This window comes from Neovison vison, chromosome 11 (assembly GCF_020171115.1).
Source record: "Neovison vison isolate M4711 chromosome 11, ASM_NN_V1, whole genome shotgun sequence".
Taxonomy (NCBI): Eukaryota; Metazoa; Chordata; class Mammalia; order Carnivora; family Mustelidae; genus Neogale; species Neogale vison.
Window position 1 is genome coordinate 34,289,256 of NC_058101.1, and position 27,999 is coordinate 34,317,254.

General features: G+C 43.8%; 1 protein-coding gene across 11 annotated transcripts in view; it reads left to right on the forward strand.

Moving 5' to 3' along the window:
* APBB2 (amyloid beta precursor protein binding family B member 2) overlaps window positions 1-27,999 on the forward strand; it is a 374,503-nt gene that overhangs the window by 143,815 nt on the left and 202,689 nt on the right. For 10 of the 11 annotated variants that reach the window (XM_044224322.1, XM_044224331.1, XM_044224328.1 and 7 more), the window contains one exon: window positions 1,435-1,550. The exons of the other annotated variant lie outside the window; for it this stretch is intronic. The gene's annotated coding sequence lies outside the window, so the exon portion shown is untranslated. The remainder of the gene's footprint in view (window positions 1-1,434; window positions 1,551-27,999) is intronic. 11 annotated transcript variants of the gene reach the window in all.

Sequence of the window (27,999 nt, forward strand, 5' to 3'; positions counted from 1 at the left end):
TGTCTCCCATTCCCAGCCTGGCTAAGTGCCACCCCGTCTGAGGACCCACGAGGCAATCCGTTTACTTGGAAGCTTTCCCTACCTTCTCCATTTCTGGGCTGGGTGCCCCACCCATCTCATTGCATCCATCCCTCTGTCCTTGGGGATGGGTTGTGGGTATCTCTTGGCCCCACTGGACTTCACTTTGCTTAACGATGAAGGCAGCATCTCATTCCTGTCTGAAACTCCCGTGCCTGGCACAGGGCTTGGCGTCTAGGAGGTGTTCAGTGTCTGTTTTTTATTTTTATTTATTTATTTAAAAGGATTTTTATTTATTTATTTGAGAGGAGAGAGAGAATGAGAGTGAGCATGAGAGGGGGAAGGTCACAGGGAAAAGCAGACACCCCGCTGAGCAGAGAGCCCGTGCGGACTCTATCAGAGCTCCAGAATCATGACCTGAGCTGAAGGCAGACCGTCAACCAACTGAGCCACCCAGGTGCCCCCAGTGTCTGTTTTTTAAATGAGAAACTAATAATGACAGCAAATAGATGTGATGTCTGCAAAAATGATCAGAAGTAAGCTACGCGTAATTGTTGCCTTGAGGAGGGGGCATGAAGTGGGGGGGACTTCTGGGGATCTGATAACGTTCCAGTTTTGATCTGGTGCATTCAGTTTAGGAAAATTCATTGAGCTCGTCCCTTAGGGTATGTGTACTTCTCTATATTAATGTTACATGTTGATGGAAAGTTGTTTTATTTATTTATTTTTAAAAAAGATTTTATTTATTTATTTGACAGAGATCACAAGCAGGCAGAGAGACAGGCAGAGAGAGAAAGAGGAGGAAGCAGGTTCCCTGCTGAGCAGAGAGCCCGATGAGGGGCTCCATCCCAGGACCCTGAGATCATGATCTGAGCTGAAGGCAGAGGCTTTAAACTGAGCCACCCACGCGCCACTTACTTATTTTTTAATAATCCGATGTCTTATCTACCTAATACAGAAATTTTCTTTTTTTTTTTTTCTTTCAAGCTTTTACAGTTTTTACAGGCTATTAGTTCAGACGTCACAGCAAAGAGCCAAGCTGGAGCTGCTCCTAGACCTTAGGGAGGAGTGAGATGAGCACCAACAAAAACATGGTTGGGATTGCTGGGTCTTCTGAAGAGGGCCAGTGTGGGCCGACCCCCACGGATAGGCTTGCAGGGACCTGTGTTTCCCTCACACTTGCTACATGGGCCACATGCTAATCATCAGCAAGCTCTGTGCCTGCCCACAGTGACACGGTGACTTCGCCTCGCATGGGACTATGAATAATTCATAAATGTGGTTATCTGGAAATTTGTGGTCAGCATTAGCATTTTAATGAAAAAAAATGTAGTCATTATCCTAAATCTCTGCTTTGTTTCTACTTTTTTTTTTTTTTTCCCCTTTTTTGGTCTTCTCCCCTCTCCCCCACCCCAGCAAACCGTCTCCATCTTTCCTGAGTACTTGGAAACCGCCAAGGGCCCTGCTAATGTCCTGACCGGTCACTATGGGCAGACGGTACCCGGAGGCTCCCTGTCACCCAGGCAGCTCATGTACGTATGGGATTGGATCTCCCTTTCTTCCCCCTTTTAACTTTCATTGTAGAATATTGCAGAACGCTCAACGGGTGAAGGTCTGTAAGATTGAAGCGAGAGCGTTTAGAAACGAGGGAGGATGGATTGCTCTAGGGGACATGTTTAATATCGAAGGATGAGAAATGTTCCTGAAGTTTGGTTTTTTCTAATCCAGTGGCCAGAGAAGGCCAGAAGCATATATGAGCGATCTCCATTTTCTCTTTCAATGCATCTGTTCATAGTCAGGATTCGTGGGTTTTTTTTTTTCTTTTGTTTTAAAGCTTTCCTCTTTTGCATCACGGTCTATAACATTTGAAACAATAGTGATGCCATAAAGGAAGATCATTTCCTACTGATTTTTACAATTCTTTTAAATAAAAGAATTCCTGGACTCAGAAGAGAGGTCTTCCTGGATATGTCGTTGTCGAACATGCATTAGGGGAAGAGTCCTGGACGCTTGTCAGCATTCTCCAAAGGAGGAAACACCTCATTCCCTAGTGATGTCTTTCATTGTCTCACAAAACTTAAGTTTTTCTTTTCTTTCTTTCTCTCTCTCTCTTTTTTTTTAAAGATTTTATTCAGACAGACAGAGATCACAAGTAGGCAGAGAGGCAGGCAGAGAGAAGGGGGAAGCAGGCTCCCTGCTGCGCAGAGAACCGGATGCGGAGCTTGATCCCAAGACCCTGAGACCATGACCTGAGCCGAAGGCAGTGGCTTAACCCACTGAGCCACTGGGTGGCCCCCAAAACTTAAGTTTTTCTGGTGATAGTCTTCTGGGAATGGCTACAGTATGGCCTACCCCCGACTGACTTAGGAGGAAAAGTATTATCGCCCTTTTAATCATCTCCCCTGTTTCTATAAAGGACAGTTCGTCATCAACTTATCTTTTTGTTCAGGTTAGTCTTTTAGCTTTGGGCCCTCTGCTGTGATATTTATTTGCTTTTGTTGCTTCCTCTGGACCCTTGGAATTTTGGCTTCAGATCAGGGACATGCTTGGGGCAATTCCCCAGTGTCCCTTTGCTCCCATATTCCTTTCATCATTATGTTTATTCACACTCACCTTTAAGTCTCATTTCCTGGTCCATCTCCATTTTTTACTTCATAGGAAAGTTAGAACTGCCCTCAAACCCTCCCCCAGACAATTGCTTCTAAAATAAGCCCGGTGGTTAGAAGCAGCCGGGAAAGGGAGAGCTGACAAGAGAGTGGAGATTCAGACCAACCTCCAGTGATGCCGCCCGCACGGGTGGGATAAACAGCTTCTATCCGGATCCTTTAGCATCCTCCGGCGGCATGACTTTAGCCTAAAATTAGCAATTTTCATAGTGAACAACAGAAAAAATTTACCCTTATAGACTGTAAAATAGAGGTCAGCCAACTGCTCCCCCTCGCGCCCCTCCTCCCCCCGCCCGGGCCGGGCCAAATCCAGCCCACGCCCGTTTTTGTAGGAGCTAACAATGGTTTTCATATTTTTAAATGGTTATGTAAGTACCTACAGAATCTACTTTGCCTCTTGGCCCTCAGAGCTGAAAATACCTACGGTCTGTCCTGTTAAGAAACAATTTGCCTCTTCCGGCTGTGGAAGAAGTTGGAAGCCACGTACTGTGATTGAAACATGGAATGTTGTTATTTTTTGACCAGTTTCGACCTGCAAAAATGCTAATCGTGTGTGGTTCAGTCTACTGCATTTGGAAGAACATTCTTCTTTCCAAAGGGTTGACATGTGAAAGTTTGGGTTCTTAGGATGGAGGAAGGGCAGTGACTTGGAAAATTCATGCCTGTGGACCTGGTCATCATTCACCATCTTCGGGAGTGATTCATCGAACCTCTTTGTAGTTTTCCAAGGGGGCCCTGAGCTTCAGAGTCCGGGCTGTCGAGGAGTTGAAAGGCGCCTTTCTTCTTCACTCAACTTCTTGTTCAGAGCTCTCGAGGAGTAAACTGTCCTGCTTTTACCCTTCCTGGGTGCCAGGAACACGCTAGCCATTCCCAGAGGCCTCTGCTTTGCATGTCACTGGTGCATTTTTCCTGGCGGGAAGGAGGGGGTGCGGCTGTGTTCTGCAGTGGGCACACACGATGGTCCCTTGGCCTTTAGCGTGTTTGCAGAACGCCTTGCTTAAAACATCCTTCCCAGGACATTAGAACGTGCTTCTCACCCTTTTGTGCTTTTCATCTCCTTTCTACAGAGTTGATCCCTTGCTGCAGTAAGTTCAGACCATCATTTATTTTATGGGGGTGTGTTTTCTGTTCTCCCCTTCCTCCCCCTTGTACCTCCCTCCTCCTCATTATTCGATAAGATTTGCTGTTGAAGCCTCCAGCCGACATTCTGATGTTCTTTAGTGGCCGCTCGTAGCGGTAGGAAGCATTCCCCTCAGCTGCCTTGTCTTCTGTCACCTGAGGCAAAAGGAAGTCAAGACGACCTGGAGCCTCTTGGCCAGGACTAGGTCTGAACAGGACCCCACTGTTCCTGGAGAAGAGGAAACATTTCAGGGGGAAAAAAAAAATTCTCCAGAGTTTCTAATTTCGTCCTCAAGTGTGGTCAGAAGCATCAGTCGAGGGTTGTTGGTACACCGTGCCGCGCTCTGAACCATTTTTGAGGCTCATGTGGCAAATGGGAACCTTGAGCTTTTTTCTTTTTTCTCTCTTGGGATCCTTATTTTCCCATTCAGGGCAATTCTCTTTCAGGACAGGAGGCTGTTCCTTGGCGGAATATGGAACGACAGCCGCTGAACACGGAAGGAAGAAGTCAGTAGCTAGAGTGGATGATATTTTAGGCTGGTATTTGTGCTTGTGTTAAGACTGGTGTTTGGAAATTATCCCGGGAGTTACTAAGAAGATGGCATCCTTGTTTGTTTGTGTTTGCACTGAACTGCTCTAACTCCAGCGGTCGGGGTCTGGACTGTGGCGCTAGTGTCCCGACCTCTGCAGTCAGGAGTCTCTCACCCTGCAAATTTGACTTGCGCGTTTAGCCAGATTCATCTGACGGAAGCATCGCTTCCATCCCTGCCGAGAATGTGTGGTGCGGTCCCCTCTGGTCCAAAAGGTCAGCTTGACATTTGAGTCTTCCGCATTGTCTTTCGCTCCCCCTTATTTTAGTACCTGTTACTCGTGGTTAATAATAGTTGGTGGTGGTGGTATTACTTTTCGGTCATTTTCTTACATGAGCCTAAGTGGGCTGCTCCTGCCAGGACCCACACTGTGGTCTTTGGGTCTCTGCGTCATTGCTCCTGCTGGTCCCTCTCTGCGATGCAGGCCTGTCTCCTGAGTGCCTGCTAAAACTCGACTCTGCTCAAGGGCACAGCAGTATTGCCCTCTTTCGCAGGAGGCTGCCCCGGGTTCCCAAATAGAAGCAGGCACCGCTGGAGCTCTCAGATCTCCCCCCTGCAGCTTGTGGCCCAAACTACTCTCCGAATTGTGGAGTATGTGGATACTTTGGACTTTGACACTAAATTCTGTTTCACTTCCCTTTTCCTCTCAGCGTGTGAGGACAGGGCTTTATCTGTGGTAGATCCTCTAATATTTGTGGCGTCCCCTTGGGCTCGAGGTAGGATCTGGTCATTTCTTCAGGAGGCCCCTGGAAGGCATGTTCCAGGGCTCTTGGCAGAACTGGCGCAGGCCAGGGCCACATGGCTGTAATCAGGGCCTCGAGGGCAGCCCAGGTGCTGTGCCCTGTGCTGCTCCCCCACCCCTGGCCTTCCTTCACCTGCCTTTCCCTCTCCCAGAGGTGGGGGTTTCCCACTTTTCTGTACTTAAGAAATTGCCCTTTAAAAAGTTTAAGCAGGGGCACCCAGGTGGCTTAGTTGGCTAAGACTCTTGATCTCAGCTCAGGTCTTAATCTGGGGGTCATGAGTTCAAGTCCCATGTTGGGCCTTCTTAAAAAATTTTTTTAAAAAAGTAAATAAAATATTAAAAGTTTAAATAGTAATAGGCACATAGGGTTGTTTCTTTGGGCCTCTTCCCCCCGGCCCCCTGCCCCCCACTTGACTTCCTTGCTGTCGCTAATGAAAGGCATTGGTTTTGTTTCAGGCACTATTACATGCCACGCACTGTGTCCTAAAGTTACTAGAAGTATCTCAGTTTGAACTGGATCAAATTTTAAAGGTTCATTTTATTATCCCCATTTCACAGATAAGGAAAATGAGGCTCAAAACAGCAAAGTGACTTGTCAGAGCAGAGCTGCAATTTGAGCCTAGTTTCTCTGCTCCCCAGCTCCCATCTGTTTTCTTTCCTGCACTTGGGTTGTCGAGTGACCTGGGGACCGCTTATTCAGGTGGTGTCCCCTCCCCTGTTCTCCCCACTGGAGCTTTTAGACTTAAAGGATTCTGCCCACATCAAAGGATGCTGACATCTGTCTCTAGCTCCTCTCTTATCCAATTCAATTCAGTAAAAAAAACAAATAACATAGAGGCCCTAAGAAGGAGTACTTCATATACAAAGAGTAAGAGTAATAAATACAGTAAGGGTAATAATGCTTTTATTTTTATTTTTATTTTTAGGGTAATAATGCTTTTAAAATCATATGGGTATGCATGCGTGATTAAGAAAAATTTTAAAATAAAAGGGAAAACCAGCTCTCACAGCCCTATATACCACGAGATGGCCACTTTACGTGTTTTGTGGAAGACCCTTCTGAATGTCAAGTATTCCCTCTCAGTATATTTCTTTTCTGTTACTCACAGAAATGGGGTAGCGTTGCATGTGGTGCTTACTCAATAGGGTATCATAAGTATCTTTCTAGACTAGTACATTTACTTTCCTGGCAACTCAAAAGTTGCCAGGCCCCATGGTAGGCTTATCTGTGCGGTGCTCCAGAGGGAACCAGTAAAAACAGTTGAATGCAGCGATGCTCCTTTACCTGGATATGAAGAACTTCCACTGTGGTCAAACAAACCTGGTAGGACTCCTTAAATTGATTTCAGGGGTGCCTGGGTGGCTCAGTCAGTTAAGCACCTGCCTTCGGCTCAGGTCATGATCCCAGGGTCCCAGGATTGAGCCCCATACTAGGCTCCCTGCTTAGCCAGGAGCCTGCTTCTCCCTCTCCCTCTCTGCCTGCCACTCCCTCTGCTTATGTGCTCTCTCTGTCAGATAAATAAATCTTTCAAAAAAAATTGATTTTCAGTGATCATTCATGGTTCTCCACTCCCAGTTTGAGAGGCAGTAGCCTGTAGATCACATAATACTGGAAAACATACTTGGACAGACTCAGTTTTTGGGGAGTGGGGAGGAGCAGGATTTCTCAGCTCAGCTGGGATGTGCAGAAACACTTGGACTTTGAGCTCCAACCAGGAGCCTGAGAGCAGTGCTCAAGGTCATTAACAGCCAAGTGGGTCTCGTTGCCCAGGACAGGCAGGATATGATGCAGGATCCCAAGAGAGGGGCTTTCTGCTCTGGTTTTAATTGGTTTTCCTGGTGTGGGAGGAAGTCCTGCAGGACTGTCCAGATGCTGGTGATCACAGCTGAGGAGTCCTTGGGGAGTCTCACAGCTTTAGTAATAAGATTCTCTGAATGAGGAGTGCTTGTTGGAGTTGGGGTAGGTGAAAGAAACAAGATTTTAAAAATACTGCTGATGAGATTTTTCCTTGGTCCACGGGGAAAAAAAACCAATCCATTTATTTTAGAAAATGTGTAAACACTGAAAGGCACATACACACAAAAAAACCCCAACCGTAACATTTTGCATGCATTTAGTCATTGTATGTGTACGTGTGTGCGTCTACCCCTTTATATGAAACAATCTCGGGATCATACTGTATGTCTTATTTTGTGACATGCTTTTTGTCACTTAATTCATCATGGAAACTTCTGATATTAGTAAATCTTCTTCTAGGGTGTGATTTGTAACAATCTTACATATTGTTGCGTTGCACAGATATATTGTGATTAACCATCATCCACTGTTGGGCGCCTGGGTGGCTCATTCGGTTAAGCAGCTGCCTTCAGCTCAGGTCATGATCTCAGGGTCCTGGGATCGGGCCCCGTTCTCTGTCTTTCTCTCAAATAAAATATTTTAAAGCCCACCCAAAACCAAAAAACAGTCACCCACTGTTGGGCATTCAGGATGTTTCCAGTTTTTTGATGTCCTCTGGATTAATCATCCCTCATTACTCTTTTTTCTCTTAAGAAATGTCCAGAAGTGAGACTGTTGAGGTAAAGTGTTGCTTGCAGGTTTTACAGACATTGCTATATACAGACAACTGCCCTCTGGAGAAGTTTTATCTCTTTCCATTCCATCACCCTTGTGCGAGGACTGCACATTTCTTCCTACTCTGGAAACAGAAGGAGTCAAAAAAGCACTTTCTGGTACGATAGGTGAAATATGCTATCCTCATTGTTATAAGTGGGTTCCTTATGTTTTCCTAATATCGAGGCTTAACTTTTTTTTTTTTTAATCTGTTCATTGGCCAAAAATCAGCTCCATGAAATATGTGGGATGCAAATGTGCAAAAACTCAGTTTGTTTTTGTGCAGATAATGTGGCTTGTTTTCATCCTTTGTGGTTTGTCTTGGTTTTAAGCTTTTCAGATGGCAGTGGCCAGACGATTTTAAGTAAGATCTGGAACCGAGTCCCTGCACCTAGAAGTCTGGGTTGAAGAGCAGGCAGCCTATGGCTGCTGCAGAGCCGTGATGGGGAGACAAGAGGCATGAGCTCCGGTCCTGGCCTTGCCAACGAGGGCTAAAGACATGCACAAGTTATTAGAACCAGTTGCATCTCATTTCTGACAGCTGCAAATTGAGGAATTGGACTGGGTGATAATTAGACAATCTCTAGGTTAAAAATTCTGTGGTATTTGTTTTCCAAAGAGAAAATGGCAAACGAGCCTTGGCTGTAAGGAGAACCAAGTCCGAGTCAGAACAAATATATTCAAAGCCTAGCACTCGGAAAATCTATGGGTAGTGAGGTATTATTTAAGCTTGGATTTTAACTGCTGAAAATACCTGCAGATAGGCCATGCCACAGCTTTTGAAGAAGAGTGATCACATCCAAATAAGTAAAGGTAATTCCACTTTATAATAGCAGTATTAGAAATAAAAGTGCTTTTACAGGATAATGTTTCGGTTTATCTAGTTAGCTTAAACCGTGTGCTAGCAGCCACTTTCTCGAGTAATTGTATGAGTGCTTTGCATAGGAAAAATTTTGAGGAAGCGTTATGAATGTAATGAAGTAGAGGGCCTGAAACATAGTAAATGCTCAATAAATGAGTATTGAATGAATGAACAAATAACTTACTTGAAACTTACTTAGCATTTATGGGGGTTGGGGAATTACTTGCACATTACAAGTCTTTCCAAATCCTGTTTTTGAACACACTTGGCTCTCTAGCTTTGGTTGTGTTTGGGTAGCTTCTTTCTGCACATGGTGTCCCCTATTGTTTGCACCCTCCTGATGCATCCTTCTTACCCATAACTCCTTTGTTTCCTCCTCTGCCGGCAGGGAAGCCGCTCTGAATGCCCTGGTATGTTTCAGGGTCAGTTTCCTTTATTTCCCCTCAAGGCTGAATTACATCTTCCTGGCCTTCCACTTAACCTCCTGTATTAATTTTCTTTTCCTGCTGTAACAAACTACTGCAAAAATAGTGACTTAAAACAACTGATATATTGTTTTACCATTTTGGAGACCCGGAGTCTGAAAGGGGACTTCCTGGGCCACACAGGTGTCTGCTGGGCTGGGTTGGCATGCAGGCTCTAGGGGAGAATCACTATCTAGGACTGTCTCAGCTTCTGGAATTTCCTGTATTCCTTGGTCTTGGGCCCCTTTCTCTGTCTCCAGAGTGGAGTGCACCAGGCTCTGCTCACAGTACCTTCATCTCTTCTGTAGTAAAACCTGGTACCCCTTCCTCTTAGAAAAACCACTGTACTTACAGTTATGTGCCCAGGATATCCAGATCTCCTCCTGGTGGAGACTTTAGTCTTTCTCCCATCTGCAGAGTCCATTCTGCCCACATAAGGTAATTTCCAAGGTTCCAGGGATCAGGATATGAGTATCTCTGGAGGGGTGGGGAGGGATCAACATTATTCATTTTACCACACTGTCCTTCTCTCTTCCTATCCCGGACTTTTCCCTTTTCTAGTTACTGTCAACTATTTGCTCTTATATGAACTTTCACACACACACACACACACACACACACACACACACACACACAAAGTTACTTTATCTACTTAGAGAATTATTAGTTTCCTCTCAAACAACTAATCTTTGAATTGTTATGCCAAGTACTTTAGGCAAAGGGTAAGACTCCTGTTAACCTGATAAGAGTAAGAGGCAAGGTTTAGTGTGAAGGGGGATGTAATCAGATGCCAAATTCCAGGACACTGTTCTGTTGGCAGATCTCTTAATTCTGTTGGAGTAAAACCTGCTTGTTAACTACCCAGACTACCTTCTGATGCATGAATTCGTTCTTGGGCTGTTTCTAACCTTATTATTGAATTTTCCCATTGAGTTTTGCCCCCTAAATGAGGTATAATTCACACTTTATAAAATTCAGTAGCGTTTTGTATATTCACAAAGATACATAATGTCGCCACTGCCTGATTCCAGAACATTTTCACCACACATGTGTATCCGTCTCTCGGAAACTGTGAATCTACTTTGTGTCTCTCGTGTAACATTTTCAAGGTTCATTCATGTTGTGGTGCTTATCGCTACTTTGTTTTTTTTGTTGTTGAATCATATTCCATTTTCCATTGTACAGATAAACCAGATGTACACATCTGGTTTTTCTGTTCATTCATGTATGGACATTTAAGTTGTTTTTACTTTTTGGTATCATGAATACTGTTGCTATGAGCATTCCTGTACAAAGTTTGTTTTTTTTTTTAAGATATTATTTATTTGAGAGAGAGAAAGGGCACAAAAGGGGGGATGGTCAGAGAGAGAAGCAGACTCCCCAGTGAGCAGAGAGCCCAATGCTGGACTTGATCCTGGGACTCCAGGATCGTGTCCTGAGCCAAAGGCAGTTGCTCAGCTGACTAAGCCACCCAGGTGCCTGATGTACAAATTTTTTTTTTTAAAGATTTTATTTATTTGACAGACAGAAATCACAAGTAGAGAGAGAGGAGGAAGCAGGCTTCCCACTGAGGAGAGAGCCTGATGCGGGGCTTGATCCCCGGACCCTGGGATCAGGACCTGAGCTGAAGGCAGAGGCTTTAACCCACTGAGCCACCCAGGCTCCCCCGATGTACAAATTTTTGAGTGCACAAATGTTTTCCTTCCTTTGGGATAATATACGGGAGCAGAATTGCTGGGTCATATGGTAACTCTATTTTAACTTTGTGAGGAACTGCCAAACCAAACTGTTTTACAAAGTAGCTAGACACTTTTACAGACCCACTAATAATGAATGGGGGTTCCACTTTTTTGACACCCTTACCACATTTTTTATCTGTCTTTTTGATTCTAGCTGTCCTAGTGAGTGTGAGGTGGTATCTCAATCTGGGTTTGATTTGCCTTTTCCTAGTGATTTATGATGGCGAGCATCTTTGAAATCTTTGTTCATTTTTAACTTGGGTTATTTATTCTTTACCCTTAAATAATTTATAAAAATTTTCTCCTGTGGGCTATATATATATATATATATATATATATATATGATTTTTATTTATTCGACAGATCACAAGTAGGCAGAGAGGCAGGCAGAGAGAGAGCGGAGGAAGCAGGCTCCCCACTGAGCAGAGAGCCCGATGTGGGGCTCGATCCCAGGACCCTGGGATCATGACCTGAGCTGAAGGCAGAGGCTTTAACCCACTAAGCCACCCAGGTGCCCTACTGTGGGCTGTATTTTTACGTTATTGATAGTGTCCTTTGAAGCATGAAAGTTTTGCATTTTGATGCAGTTCAGTTTATCTGTTTTTGTTGTTGTTGTTGTTGTTTGTACTTTTGACGTCGTATCTAAGGAACCAACACCCAATCAATTTATAATTTCAGTGCTTGCCTTTAGGTGTTTGAGTCACTGAGTCAGTATGTTTGAAGCAGTGGTTTGCTTCGTTCTTTTGCATCTGTGTATCTCCTTGTCCTAGTACTGTTTGTTGAAAGAATCTTCTTCCCCTTCCTAGAATATGTTTTTCATTTTCTGCAGAGAAGCCAGATGGGTTTTGATAGGCATTATGTTTAATTTTGGGATGTATTGCCATCTTAATAGCATTACCTTCCAAATCCATATACATGGATATCTTTTCATTTCCTTAGGTCTCCTTTAATTTCTTTCAGTGATGTGTTGTAGCTTTTAGTATACAAGTCTTAACACTTCCTAAATTTTATTTTTAAGTATTCTTTTTGATGTTATTATAAACAGTTGTTTCCTTAATTTCATTTTCAGATTATTCTTTGCTAGTATGTGGAAATAGAATTGATTTGTGTACATGTAGGTATGTGTGCGTGTACGCTCTGTACATAATATACTTTGTGTGTGTGTGTGTGTGTTTTCTTTCCTTCCTGTACTCTTGGAATTTCTAGTAGATTTCTTTAAATTCACCTGCTGTCCTCTTTTGCTCTCCTGTTTTTGCTTTCTTCAATTGCTTAAATATAAAGCCTCTTTCAGATTGTCTACTATTTTTAGCTCTTGGATGCAGATTTTGCCATTTACACTGGCCATCTCTTTTTTCCTTGTTTCGTCCTAAACTTTGACACTGAGGGCTCATTAATGGGGGTTGTTTGCTGTGGGAATTCAGTGTGAGTAGGAATGTGGAAAGCCAGAGCATTTTCTCATTTCCTCAGTTAGTGCTCCGTGTGTATCATTGCTTCCAGACCAGTTTTTGTATTATTTTCTGGGCCAGGAAATCTGATACTACATGGATGTTACTAATTTAGATACCATACCTCCATGTGAGAGTCATCTTGAGATTTTGATTTTATATTGGTGAGGCTTTTAAAATTTTGTCTATTCCCTCCCTCCCTCCCTCCCTTCTCCCTTTCCTCCCCTCCCCTTCCCTCCTCCTTTCCCTTCCCTCTCCTTTCTCCCTTCTGTCCTTCGTTCCTTCCTTCCTTCCTCATCCCTAAGCAAAAGCTTCCTTGCAAAGCCTAGGGGATGGAGAATGGATATTTTTTGGACTTGGTTTTACTGAGGGCAGCCCCTTGTGACGGCCAGCATAGACAGATAACTCAGCTCCGGCTAGCCAGTTTTATGGGCCTCTGGACTGTGTGTCCCTTTCTTCTCCGTAGGTCATCAGAATCTCTGACATTAAGGCCCTACTGTGCTCTGATATCCTTCTGTGTCTTCAAGCTTTAACTGTCTTTACTGACTTTGAATTCTGTCTTCAGTTTTAGCCCAGGGATTTCCTTCTCATGATTTTGACTTTTCTTCGTTTTTTTTTTAAAAAAAAAAAAAAAAAAAAAAAAAAAGCTCTTCTATCTTATTCAGGTGTTCTGTATGTTTGAAACAGGCAGAGTCCATCGTTGTCATCTTTCATCTTTGTCATCTTGACTCCCCATATGGACTAGCACAGACTGATTACAGGATTTTAAGACCTTGGAATCACCAGGTTGCAATCTCTGATTTCCAGAAAACCTTAAGCATAACTGAGTGTTAAGTAAATATTAATTCAGTGAACCAGCAGACCCCTTGCAGAGCACCACTTCCTGGACATGTCTCGGCATCGGTGAGCTAGGTTCGAGATTTTACGCACCATGTGAACCAAAGCTCTGAAATTGTTAATTGGAGGCCTATCGACTGTCTCTGTTTTTCAGTCCTCATCAAACAGAGCTTGTTTTCATGTCTGGTAAATAGGGTTTGATCTTGATGGTGACAGTCATAAAGAAAGGTGATGTTTCTGTCTCTCTGGAGAGAGAAATCAAGGTTCAACTGTCCAAATTAAAATCCCTTCTCTGTAAATTTTTACTTAAACAATTTTAAATTTTTAATTAAAAAATTTTTTTTTAAAAATTCTCTCAGTGGTCTGCTTCTTCTCCGGTAGGGAGTTGAAGTGTTACAGCAAAATGTATTTCATCATGGTCATAAAAAAATTTCCTCTTCCCATGGATGCTCTGGGTCCAGCTTCTCCCTTCAAGAACAAAAGAGAAAGCAAGGGCGCCTGGGTGGCCCAGTGGATTAAGCCTCTGCCTTTGGCTCAGGTCATGATCTCAGGGACCTGGGATTGAGCCCCTCATCGGGCTCTCTGCTCAGCAGGGAGCCTGCTTCCCCCTCTCTTTCTCTGCCTACCTCTCTGCCTACTTGTGATCTCTCTCTCTCTGTCAAATAAATGAATAAAATCTTAAAAAAAAAAAGAAAAGAAAAGAAAAGGAAAAGGAAAAGCAGAACTAAGAGGCCCTAAGTCAAGTCTTCAGTCACAGGAAGGGACATCCGGGAATGAAGCCTGTTTGATGTCTGCTTTTGCTGTGGAATGAGCCTTCGAGAACAGTCCTTGGAGGGAACAAAGTGTGGCTTCCCTTTTTATTTTCCATAGACCAGCTTTCTTGTACCCGGGGAACCTCTTTGTAAAGCGGTGGGTATCTGTAAACCTCATGTCCGGCTTTTTTGGGATGACAGTTCTAGGGGCTTCCAAACCAATTTGTCCTACATCTCATAAGAAGGTTCGGATGGTGGGATGGATTAGCCTTCTGTGTATGTAGGTAGGTGTTGACTTGGAGAGAAATGAGAAAAGTGTGTTGTCTTCCGGGGAAGTGGCCACAGGACTTCCTGCCAAGGGAGTAATTGAGAAGAAATGTTCCAGCCAGATTTCAGGGGCTGGAGACCATCTTCTGGGAGCAGCCTCTGGAAAGGGAAAAAGAGAAATATGCAACTTTGTGAGGCAGTTTTGAAAACAAGAAGGCAGCTAAAGTTATTTTTCCAGGTTTTCTGGACACTTGTTCATTTATGCAAACCTAGTACTGTTCTCGGGGGAAGTGACCTCTGATGACCTGAATGAAGGCCACAAAAATCCTTGTGAGATGGAACCCATAGAATTGAAGGAATGGAACCCATAGAATTGAAAGAATGAAAGGAATGACTTGGCATATTTCAGAGTCGCCAGGTAGGTTAGTTCATTGTTAACTTCCATACCTTATAAGCTTTTCTTGAATGAGCACATACACATGTGTGTGTTTATGGAGAGAGGGATAGAAACAGAAAAAAGCAAGCATGCATATTCTAGAGAATGCTTTGTTGAACCATATCTAGACTTTTAAGTCATTTTCTTCCTTTCAGTTTTACGGAAAATACATAAGCCTGTGGAATTACATTTGTCTTTTCCTTAGAATTCTCTCTCAGGAGTATCCAATCATGGGAAGTGTTGATCCCCATCTCCAAGGGTACAAGAAAATTCCCCAAATAGCATAAGTTGCATATTGCTTACTTGGAACTCAATACCAATAAATCCAACATGACTTGGCTAAGTCGTGCGTACCTGCTACCATTCTAGCCTTGCGACTGGGCTCACCTAGGGGTAAAGAGGATTTCCTGGTGTTTTTGAATGTCAGGAGATAGAAAAACCCATGTCTCTTCCACTGAGGGTCCGGTTTAATCAAGGCTTAAAATAATGCTTCCCCTTTCTCTGGTTGAGGGACAAGGTGGTGTTAAGGCTGGAGGAGTGATCAGAGTAGACAGATTGATACCTTATCTACTGTACTTTTAATGTTGTGCTCGCTCCTCTGGAGGACCGAAAAGAGTTACATCTTGTCCTCAAAGAGCTGATGTTTTCATATGTAGACAGGACCAAAGGTGGCAACAATGATCAGAATCAAATCATGTTGGTGTAGCAGCTCAAAGGAGGGGAAGGCCGGTAAAGATCTGTGTCATCAGTGAAGTTCAAGGGCTTAAACCCAAATGTTGAGAGCTCCATCCTCCAGTAGGACAAGGGTCTGGGAGTCGATGGGATTCATTCAGATTGCAGAGCTAAAAGAGCCCCTCTAGGGTTGCAGGTGTCGTGGGTAGTACTCGAGGCTCACCTAGTGGGGGGGGGGTGGCTGTTGTGGAGGGACCTGTGGAAACAGGGCTGCATGGGAAAAATATATCCGAGCGAAAACGAAGAGCCTGTTCATGCTGATAAGCTATTGACATTACTAACTACGGTGTTGTTAATAATGGAACTCTTTCAAGCTAGACGTTATTCTGAGCACTTAGCGTGTATTCTCCCAATCCTCCTGGCGGCTGTCTGTGACATAGGAGCTTCTGGTATCACTCTGTTACAGATGAGGATACTGAGGCACAGAGGAGATGAGCAACTTTTTTCAGGCTACCCTATAAGCGGTGTAGTCGGGATTTGAGCCCACACTGTGTGACTGCAGGCTCTGTGCTCCAGACCACTTGGCCGCCCGCATCAGCAGCCCTGAGAGGAGTAGGAAGGGGTTACAAGCAAGAGAAGCTGCTGGGAGAGAGAGGAGAGTCCCAGGTCAGGGATTGCGGGTGTGCAGGTTCTGGGGGGTTAAAGCATCTCTGTGGTGGCTACTTCGAGGAGTTATTGACTACAGGGTCCCAGAAGCAGATGGCAGAATGGTCCAGAGCCTTTCTGTGTGCTGGGCTGTGGGGACAGATAAGTGGGCTAAGGTAAGTAAGGGGCCTGCTTCCCTGGAGCTTTGCTTTGTTTGAGTGATGGAGGGAGACAAGAAGAAAGCCACCGAGACAGAGGAGATAATCACGGATTGTGGGCCGGGCTGTGGAGGACTCAGCAGGATGATGGAGAGGTACCGGGCAGGGCCCCCATGACATCAGTGGCACAGGGAGAATGTCCTTGAGGAAGTGCTGTTTGATCTGTGATGGGAAGCCTGGGAAAAGCCCAGCCCTGTAGAACTGAGGAAAGCTCATTCATTGCAGTCTGTGGTAATAGGGACAGTTCAAGGAATGGAAAGGACACCAGAATGTCCAGAGCGTACCAGGCATGGTAAGGCTTGGTGAGAAATGGGGTTGGGGTTGGGGAAGGAGGCTGGGCTGCACAGACTTGGAGTCTTGGTAGGGGATTTTGATAGTTTCTGAATAGCAGTGGGAAGCCATTGAATGTTAAGTAGGGAGGGTGATCCCATGGGAGATCCTGGGTGCTGAAGAGATGCACCTGTTTGGTCATGCAGTCTCAGGGGAGGTGGATGAGGGAAGAGGGAAAACGGAATGGGGAAAATACAGGCCGGATGCTTCACCCCCATCTTTAACATTTATATCACAGCTGACGTGGCCTGCCTTCCTAGCGAAAGGTGAAACTCACCTCAGGTAGAACTTTGTAGAATCCATTCAAGTTGTGACGGGGATTCACAGCACCAAGACTTCACACCACCTTTTCCCTACCTGACTGTCAATTTTTATCTGTTCAGATGCAGAGGGGAAAGACCAGGGTATACAAACCTGAAGATTAACTAGTTTTTGTTTTGTTTTGTAGGTATTGGAATTTGTAACACATTACTTTCTATGTAGTAGATGCTTTTGAGTTGGGGGAGCAAAAAACACTTTGGAAATACTGTAATTATCTTGTCTGCTTATTGGATGACTTTCTTATTCTCAAGACAGCGACTCAAAAGAGAGACGAATAATTGCCCACCCAGGCCCTCTGTCCTGCTCCATTTTTGCTAACAGACTCAGCATTTACTAAAGAGCAGCGTGGTGATCAGCCTTAGACAGTAGTTGTGATGCTCCCAGCCAGCCTGTCAGTCCTGACCGTTGACTTCCCAGGATTCTTCGCAGCTAGTGCAGTCATATGACCTGGTTCTGGTTGGTGGGGGAGGGACACACCTGAGACTAAGTCCACTGGGGTGTGGGGTGGAGTTTCCAGGAAAGCATTTAAGGTCCTGATAAAACCTGACCCATGAGCCTGTCCATGCCCTCACTTGCTTTCCTCTACATTCTGCCGTGACTACCGATACTTTCTGAACGCACAGCAGCCCTTATGTCACCATGAGGTTACAAGTGTGAAGGAAAAGCCGAGAGCATCACCAGGATACCTGCTCTGACATTGTTCCTGTTGCACTGACACCAGCAGCCTTGAACCTCCCGATGACTTCCTGTTTATTGACTCTCCGGTTAGTTAGGTTTTCTGATGCTTGCAGCTGAATGCAATGCTAGCTGAAGCAAACGTGAAGATACAGATGTTACGAGCTTTTCCCCATATGCTGTGATTGCCTCCTAACTGTTCCTTGATATTCAGTATGACCTTTAGCTCGTGTGAAAACCGACTCTGAGAAGGACATTCTAACTTTTATTAAAAGTTGTTCACAGTTGAAAGCAATGAGTTGTGGACTTAGAAATGTAATTTTCAAAATAAATGAACTCGCCTGCACAAACCTGCTGTAGCAAGTACCGTGGAGCCATGCTTCATGGCCGGTATCTTCCTTATGGCCTTTTTTATGACCGTCTCAGTCCGTGTTCTGGGGAACTACATTGTATATATTTATGGCTTCGTAGGAAGCTATAGCAGTACTTGAGGTAATAGCACAAATAGTCTGATTTCTTAAAAATGTGAAGCTCCAACAGGCTTTATTGGATTTCAGGGTAATGGGATTATTAAATTTTCTACTTCTTTTCAAACTTTTTACAGCTAAGTTCCACCCTGGGGATTTCAAGAAATCTGGGGGCTAGTTCTGTACTTTTATAGAAAATAATTTATCATGGGATTCTGCATTGCTGAAAATAGGGGGGGGTTGGAAATAATAACCCAAGTTAGGGTTTTCTTTTTCACTGTCGTGCAAATACTCAGTGCATCGTTTTCCATGTGGAAGGTAGAAGGAGTGTTAGGGGACCACCTGGGTGGCTCAGTGGGTTGAGCATCCGACTCTTGGTTTCTGCTCAAGTCACGATCTTGGGGTTGTGGGATCGAGCCCTACATCAGGCTCCACACTCGGGAGTCTGCTTGAGATTCTCTCTCCCCCTTCTTGTTCCCCCCTCTCTCTCAAGTAATAAATAAATCTTAAAACACAAAACAAAACAGGTGGTGCTATCATGTGTATTATGAGATACTTTAAGGTAGAAAAGCAAAATTGTCTTCTAAGCTGTTAGGAAAAAAGGAATTATAAGTCCCAGCGCTGTCACAATAATAAAGAGAGATTGTAGACATCATCCAGTAAAATGACACTTTCTTTGTAACCTTGGAGCTCAGACCTAAAACAATTTCAGTCATCCGTGTATAAAATAAAAATATATATGGTTGACCTGTGCATCCTCTTCTTCGTTAATGAAAGATTATTATTCCAAAGGAACCAGGAAGCAATGTGTGACCCCAAGGACCCCTCAGGAGAAGGCCGCAAAAGCCTTTTGTTCTGACTACTGGAGTCATAAGAGGATAAAGGTCAGTTCTTTGAGGTAGATCAGAAACATGGCTATTGGGCAGGTAGGGTCAGGGCCACAAAACCTGCCAGTTGTATTAACACCTTTAGTGCTGTCCACTGGAAGTCTCGATCATGGTGACTTGGGTAGGATCAGTGTTTGGGCTCATCCAGGAGAGAGTAAGGGTTCAACAGGCCCTGATGGGACATCTCAGGCAGAGGGAATAACTGAGGCGTATGAATGGGAAGCTTTCAGTAGGTTCAGTAAGGAGTGTGGAGCCCAGTCTGGTGTGCCTGTGGGGGTCAGGTGGTACAGAAAGGGCTTATGTCCATAGAGACTAGAGGCAAGTTGGGCCTAGTTTGGACTTGCACATGGAGTATCTTGAGAGCATATTGATGGAATGGGGGGTTTTTATTTGTTAGCCAGTGGGGAGCTCTTAAAAGAGTCACTTTGATGATGATGACAGCTTAGACTTATATCACACCGTATTCACCTAATCCCTGCAGCAAGCCTTTGACATGGGTACCCTCATTATGCCCGTTTTACAGTTGACAAAACTGAGACACAGAGGTTAGGTGACTTACCCAGAGACACTCAAAGGAGATGATGGAGACGGAATTCAAACCCAGGTACTCTGGCCCTAGGGTCCCACTTTTAATGGTCTGGGACATGGCATGGTGGCGAGAAAGGTGGTGGATTCTCTTGGAAGGACATATCTGTAGAAGCGTGCAGGAGGCTGGAGTGAGGGCAGACGGGTGATCAGAGGGAGGTAGGCTGCAGGCCTCCATGAGAATTTGTAGAACCGTGGCTTGGGCACTGCCAGTGGCAATGAAGGGAGGAGAATTCAGATGCCTGTAGCTCCTGATGCCGGTGCCAGATCCCCAAATGGACACAAGGGCTGGGGCAGGACGACGTCAGAAGTGGCCAGGATCTTGCTTGATGTCTGCCTCACTGAACCAGGGTGCCTGAGAAGGAGACTTTGTGGGAGGGTGAGGATTTCTTTTTCCATAGCCCAGTTTTCTGAGTGTGACCAACTAGGGTAGCGGTTCTTAACCTGGAAAAACTGTCTTCAAGAAAGAGCCATGTAAGTGTGTCCAAAATATTTCTCAGTTTATGGACCCTCGCAAGCTCCTCTGTCAGCGTGATATTGGGCCCATGGTAGGTCTAAACAGGTTTTTAAGACAGTTCTGAAGCGGCGTGTCCTTTTCCCAGCTTGAGAATAGCAGGCGGGAGCGCAGGCGAGGTGATGGGTGTGGTTCTGGCTTCTGGGCCGCCTTTGTTCCAGCTTCCCTGGCAGTCACATGGCCTTCCGCTTTCCCGGCAGTCCTTGCGTTCTGACCAGGAGGGCTGATGGTGGCCAGAGATAGAGGCCTTGATGTGTGTGTGTGAATGGGCATCCTGTGTGGAGAGGAACGCCCTGTTCCTCCGCGGCCTTGGCCTGCGGGTCAGGGCTGAGCCCTTTTCTTTCCTCTTGCTGCCTTTCTGAGGAGAATGTTTCTGGGCGGCCCGTCTTCCCTGATGCCTCTCACTGGAGGCCCTGGGCCAAAGGGCTGAGAAGGAAGGTTGTCCCAATAAGATCAGTCACTGACCCTCTTGTGGGAAAAAAAAAGTCCTAAAGCAGAGGAGAGAACACAGAGATTGTACTTCGGGATTATGTTCATTATCATCTGTGGCCTGGGACGGTTTCCTGTTTTTCTCCTTCCTTCCTCTGGCCCTCCTTCCTTTCATCGTTGCTTTGCCCACCCGCTCTCCTTCCTATTTTTCTTATCAGAGGAGTTGGGAATCATACAGGGTCAGTAAATGTGACTACACCTATTTTTATCTTTTTTCCCCCCTACTTTTATCATTGATGATGCTTTTCCATCTTGATTTCTCTGGGGAAGGTAACACCGGCAATCCCGGAAACACTGGTTGCTTGTGGCATTTATATAGCCGTCCTCTTGGGGGTAAGGCTACATGAGGAAGATGGGGAACTAGCAGGCTTGGCTGTCCCCTCAAGCCCCTTAAAACACATATGAGAGAAAATATGCAGATGTGGATTCTGGTTCTGGTTCAAGTCACTAGCAGGACGTCCACACACGAGTTCTCGAATCGCTCCTTCGTAAAAACAGGGATGGTAGGATTTGCCTCAGAAGGGTGTTAACTCACACATGAGACAGCATGTCCGGGAGACACCGAGCACTTGCTTCCCTTATCTCCCTGTTCTCATCTAATTGATAGTTTCTGGATTGTACCTCAGGATGATCCCAAAAATCCTAGAGGAAGAAGGGGGAATCTAAGAATTATCTGAAACCACTCTAGCTATGTTTATTCCATTTCTGCCTCAGGACCACGTGAAATAAATATTATTTTTATGTCAGAGAGGAGAGAACTGAAGTTCAGAGAAACCAAAAACAGAGTAGCTTCATCACCACCTGCCTGGTGTGTAGCTGTGGGCACTTACTCAGTACCTTGCTGCCTGTTACTTCTGTGTTATGAGGACAGTAATAGTTCCATAACTCACCGTGTGGTTATAAGGATTGGAATGGTTAATATGCATGAAGTCTTTCTTTTCTTTTCTTTTTTTTTTAAATATGTATGAGGTCTTAAGACAATGTCTGGTAAGTAGTCAGTGTGATATAAATGTTAGAGATTATTATTGAGAAAATTGCCCAGTGACTCCAAGCCACTACATGGCCAAATCAGGATTGATTCATATGCATTGTGTTGAAATGAGATTCCACTGTAATTTTTGAAGACTAGAGTGGATTTGGTTTTCATGAAGAAGGATTAGGGAAGTGGTATGAGAAGCATCAGGAAAAGTCCCAATGAGAGAAGAGGAAGGATTTCAAGAATGCAGGGAGAAGAGGTAATGAGGCAGGTCAGAAGGGAAGTTCAGTGTTGGCTTATGGTGATGTGACTGAAGAGAAGCCATTCCCTAATGGAATGGGTTGTGACACTCACCTCCTGGAACCAGTAGGTGACGGACTGGTCATCTCTGCAAATGGGATCTTTGGAGGCTCTGTTCCGCCAGTCCCATCCCTCTTTCTGCTTTCTGGGAGAGGCAGTAGAGTAGAATGTGAACGTGAAGATTCTGGAGTCGTAGCTGCTTATTAGCTGTCTGATGTTCTGCAAGTTTCTTAACTTGGTTGTAAAAGGAGAATAGTAGTGCCTGTCTCTTAGGGCTTCTCAGACCCAAGAGACGTTGTGCACACTATTTATGTTTATTTAGCTCAGAGGAAACCCTCAACAATAGTTACTTAATGCAATCCAGGGCTAAATATTATCCCCTGGCTTTTGGTTGAAAATTCAGGCGCAGTAGGCATTATGGCTGACGAGGTGACATTTGGGGGCGGTGTCCTTTCTTGGCTGAATCCCAGTCAAGACCATAAAAGATTCCTGGCTCCTATCGTCTCAATCAAAAATCTGGCATGGAATTTTTAGTTGCTTTTGTGGTATACTTTTATCTGTTTCTCCTTTTCCTCAAGAAAGTGTTTTAGAGCTTAGAGAACAGACATGGACATAGTCTTCTTCTCTTAGGTTCAGAACACCCGGACCCTCCTCTTCCTTCCCTCCGACTTTTGATTCGCATCAGTACTGCACAGTGGGACTTTTATATGTGGCAATGAAACAAAATTCCATTCTAAACTAACAATTTTGTACTTGCAGTCTTTGCTATAGAGCTTTTTCTCATTATCACATTTGTCGTTATTACCAAGATAGGATAGGGGAATGAAGAATGGCTTTCTCTAGGAAAATTAAAAGGTGACAAGTGAAATAGGTTTGTTAGACTCACTAATCAAGAAGTCCAGTATCCTCTGTCCTGACTCCCTGTCCAGTGCTCTTTCAACAAGTCCATGTTACCCCACAGCCTCTGTTAAAAGGGTCTGACAGGATGTTCTTTGCTATCTAGAAGGCTCTTGCCCTAGGGCTGGCTTCCCTAACTGGTATAGGCTTCGCCAAATGACCTGCATCAGCTTTGAGGGGAAACTTGAAATCCTTTCTCCAGAAACTCAGGCATTCTACTTCAAATGAAATCATTTTCCTTAGCCAATTTAACAAGATCCTTACTCTTTCGTTTCCCTTAATTATCTTGTTTTTTAAAAAAAAAAAAAAAAAAAGGGAACTGGAGAAGACCATCTGTTTTATGAGGCAGTTCATCTCGTATGTTTTCTCTAATAGATCTATGAAGGCCCAGTGAAGCAAATTAAGGCTTCCTCTTGTTCTTGTTTGGGATTGTTCTGTTTGGTGCGTTTGCGTCACTGCCGTCGGCATTTCCCAGTTGTATATTTGGGACGTCTTGGAGTGCAGATTTTATGAAAAGATGTTATCTTTGTTCCATGAATTGCAGGTCCTGTGAGCCATTTTCGATACAGTGCCAAACTATCGCAACAAGGTTCTTTGCTTTTTTAATCCCTTCCTCTCACCGCGAGAAGTCCTATTAACATGTTTTCGGAGCGACAGAGTAAAATCTGTCAAATATAGCATGGGAGGCAGATGGGTGGTTGCTGTCTTCCTTTTCACAAACTCTAAACCTAGTCTTCCTTAGGAAAACTCAGCCTTATCACCTATTACCCCAGAGGCTTTTTTTATGAAGAGAAGATGTACATGGTGAGGGTTGGGGGACAGGGAGATGGGGCACACTTCTTTCTTACTTTCTTTCTTCTAGAAACATAGTATGTATGTAGATAGTTTCATGTACAAACTTTTTTCCACGTTGAAAATAACTCTTTGCTCTGAATATGAAAATACTTCATACTCATTATAAAAGAATTTACACGAGTCAGCAGCGTATAAAGCATTGGAAGACATTTTTCAAAATCCTGCCACCCAGAGATTACTGCTGTTAACATTTTAGTGAAGATTTCTCTACATTCCTTGATGGGCTATTTCTTGAATGTCTGCCACACACCAGACACTGGGACTATACTGATGAATGAGATCGATGGGACCCCGGCTCTCACAGAGCTTTCCAAATAAGGGAGAGAAAGGTAGTAAAGAGACTATGTAAATTATATGTAAATTTTCTAATTGAGATGCGTACTGTTCTTTCATGTCTTCTATAATTTTGAAAATAATCTTTTACCCTCTTTTGAAATAGTAGATCATATTTTAACTTTTTTTTAAGCATGTGTTTTGGGCATGTTTTCATTGTAAGGATATCACTCTGTTCCATATTTTCTCTTTTCATAGTAAGCTTAAGGGATATGATATAGTTAGTATTCTGTACTTTTATAAGATTTCATATAAGTACAGAACACTAGCAAGATTACATCTCATACAAACATAAAAAGAAGGAACAGAGTAATCTCTAGATAATAGAGATGAGTTTGGAACATCTCTAGATAATGGTGTCAAAGATGAGGGCCATGTGAGAAGGACTTAGGAGCCAACCTGGATGCCCCCAGATGGGACAGTCTGAGATTAAAAAATAAGAGTTGCAAGTATGTTTAAATCCATGATGTCTGATGATACAAAAAAAAAAAAAATTGATTACCGCCTAGGGTTAATGGGACACTAGTTCGTTATCTTGAAAGTAGTCAGGAAAGAATCACATATTTATCCTGCCTTTCTTATATGAACTGACCACTAGGGAACCACATAGTAGACGATGGGAGAATCGGAGTATTGTCACTTTGCTATCCCCATTGATTTAATGGAACCAGACTGTGAGTGACAATGGCTGCAAACATTAGAAACCAGTGAAAAACAGATATTATAAATTATAAAATATTAGAAATTTTATATTAGAAATTATAAAAAAAATAGACAAGATTTAACTATATTGACCAAGGTTGTACAGTGAGGTAATGAAATCATAAAGAAAATCAAGGAAGTAATTACCATAAATTTAGGGTTCTAGTGGGGGGAGCGGTGGTAGAAAAGTCTGTTTCTTGATCTGGGCAGTAGTTATCAGAGTGTTTTGTTTATAACAACTAGTAAGTTGCTTGTTTTGTATAATTTTCTAAATCTGTGTTTTATGTTACCACAGATTTTTTTAAAGAAATTAATGTAAGAGTGACGCTCTACATGTTACCTTTTTTTTTTTTAAAGATTTTATTTATTTATTTGTCAGAGAGAGAGAGCGTACACACAAGCAGGCAGAGTGGCAAGCAGAGGCAATAAGAGAAGCCGGCTCCCTGCCGAGCAAGGAGCCCGATGTGGGACTCGATACCCAGGACGCTGGGATCATGACCTGAGCCGAAGGCAGCTGCTTAACCAACTGAGCCACCCAGGCGTCTCTCTACATGCTACCTTTACTTTAACGTTACTTTTCTTTTTCTTTCTTTCTTTCTTTTTTTTTTTTAAGATTTTATTTATTTATTTGACAGGCAGAGATCACAAGTAGGCAGAGGCAGGCAGAGAGAGAGGAGGAAGCAGGCTCCCCGCTGAGCAGAGAGCCGGATAAGAGGCTCGATCCCAGGACACTGGGATCAGGACCTGAGCTGAAGGCAGATGCTTTAACTCACTGAGCCACCCAGGTGCCCCTATTTTAACTTTTCATTATAACTTTCAGACATACAGAAAAGTTGAACGCCCTGTGTATGTAACACTGTTTATAGTTCATTTTTTTGTTCAATAATATTTAGTAGAGATCTGCCTATGTAACTGTGGAACATTGTCACTTTTAAATAATGCATGATGTTCCATTGTAAAGATGGGATGCTTTATTTAATCAGTTTCCTACTGATGAGCATTTAACTTGTTTCTGATTTTGTTCCTACTAGAAATAACACTGCCAGTATGTCCTACAACACATTCCGAAGATTTGCCCATGCTCTGTTCTAACATGCAGAGTGTCAGTGGTTGTATGCTGTGAATGAACAATGGCAGAAATGAAGGATGCAGCCCATATCGGTCCCAACATCCCTGTGTAACCTCGGGAGAGCATTAGTGTCCAAGGAACAACTAGATTTCCCATGGTGGTACCGTCACATGGCATCCTGCCTCCCCTGCCTCAAGATTCAGGCTAAATCCCGGTGCTTCTCCTGTTATCTCATTTTGGTTATTGTGGCTATAGTTAGTGTATCGTTTACCTGTTGCCCCAATAATGTTGCATAAGAACTGCCCCAGAGTTCAGGAACTTCAGCAAGAGCCGTTCCTATCTACAGGACAGCCGAGGGGTGCTTGGGTGCTTACGGACTCTGCTGGGTTCTCTTATGAGCCTCGGGTCAGCTGCGGGTACAGTGTGCAGCCCTTTGCAGTAGTCTCCCACGTGTTTGATGGCCAGCTGGCTGAGCCCTGTCTCCCATCCAAGTGCTAACCAGGCCCGACCCTGCTTAGCTTCCGAGATCAGACGAGATCGGGCGCGTTCAGGGTGGTATGGCCGTAGACTGGCTGAGCCCTGTCAAAGAGGGCCTTGGCCAAGAGGATTCAGCTACCCAAGTCTCCAGCATCCTTCCAAGAGGCCAGCCTGCATGTGTCTTTGTGTGTCCAGATCATAATCTTTTTCAGGGGCTGGAAATGGGCCACGCTTTTCCAGCTTCTGTGTCATCCCATTGGCTAACCTCTAAATGACCAAAGGAAGCCCCACAGTGACATGTCAAAGGCAGTGGGAAGGGACGACAACTTTATGGAGCAGAGGGCGAAGACACAGAGAGGGGTTGATTGAAGCCATTAATGCAGCCCACCCTCCAAAGCCACCCGAGAGCATATTTTAAACTGACACTTCTTAGAAGCATTAAACATTGCCATTATTTCTTAACGGCAGGCATCGTGCCTTTGAAGTATGGAAAATGGGGATCAAATACATTTGTGGGAGAATCATCAAGCTTTTGCTTCACTTAAAGAAATTCTGGTTAATAATTATAAAGGTAATTCGTAAATGGAAAAGTCTACCTTTATTCTGTCTTAAAAATATTTCTTTTCCAATTCTGGTATTTCCCCCTTGGGATACATTTCAGGAAATAGAATTTTCCCTGTCTGTGCATATTTGCCTTTGTTTGATAGTGTTCTTGGAATTGGTTTTAAAATCTGGCTCTGAAAACACTGAATCAAGTAAGATAAAGAGCTAGAATCACAAATCAACATCCTTAAGTGTTTTTACATAAGATATGGACATTAGAGATAGGATTCGTCCCTGCGCTTTTGTTGCTGGAACTTTCTTCTATTTTAAGTTATATAAGTGACAAATTAGGCTTTTCCAGAACAATGGTTCTCAACAGCAGACATGTAGCACCCAGGTTTGTGGATGGCAAGAAATTATTACTAGTAATTATATCTCAAAAAAACTTAAAAAAAAATCAGGTTTATTTCCTTAGAGTGAGATATTATATGCCACACCTCTACTTTCTTCTCTGCTGAAATAAAATTTGCATATGCATATACTTAATTAAATACTTTTCATTACCTATGCATCATAAAATTTTAAGCACTTCAGTTGTTTAACGGAAACTTTGTATTGTACCAAGTAGGCAATTCAAAGGACTTTTCAAAGTAAGTTTGACTGTTGTGGAGTCATCTCATGTGACTGCTCCAAATTATAGATCTGAAAATACAGATTAAATTCTTTAGGGGAAAATAGCTAAAACCTTAAAGGATGAACAGATCAGTAGGAATTGGAAGCTAGGTCTCATCCTGGAATGCGATGTCTACTTTAAAAGTACTTATGAACTAACAACAACCCTGTAGATTCTTAAGAGGGTAAGGCGACAGCTTTTTGACAGCCCTTCCTATGCATGGCAGGTTATAATAATGATTTCAGGAATGGCAGGAAGAAAGATCCCATTGTAATTTAGTTCTTTGTTCCATTCTTGGACTTAGTTTATTATTTGTGAACATTTTCGGGGCGCAGAACGGGACAGGAGAAAAAGAAGGAAGATGTGCTTCACCGGACTTTATAGAGTACTTCTGATGGGTATGCAGCAATCTCTAGGACCCCTCACTTTCCTTGAGAAAGCTTACAACCTCGAGAAAACAGGTCCTATGTGTTGGAGAAAATGGAGAAAATAGTATGTGCCAGGCTGTAAGCAAAGCAAGCAAGCCTATTGTATCTCATTTGATCCTCGTAAGTGTCAGATGGCTGGTAATCATGATTTGCAGTTGATAAAATGTGCCTCAGACATTAAGTATTGGTTCAAGATTCTACAGGACCTCAGTGTCTTATGAATTACGAAGTGGAGAGAGCATTTGGGGCCGATGTCACAACTTTCAAAGCAGGGGGCTTGGAAGCCTCTAGAACACCCCTTAGGGAGTGTGGAAGGGGACCCACTACTGGCCTACTTGGGCTTTCTGGGTGGAGACCAGGGATGATAGGTGTCCTGCAATACCCAGGACAACCCT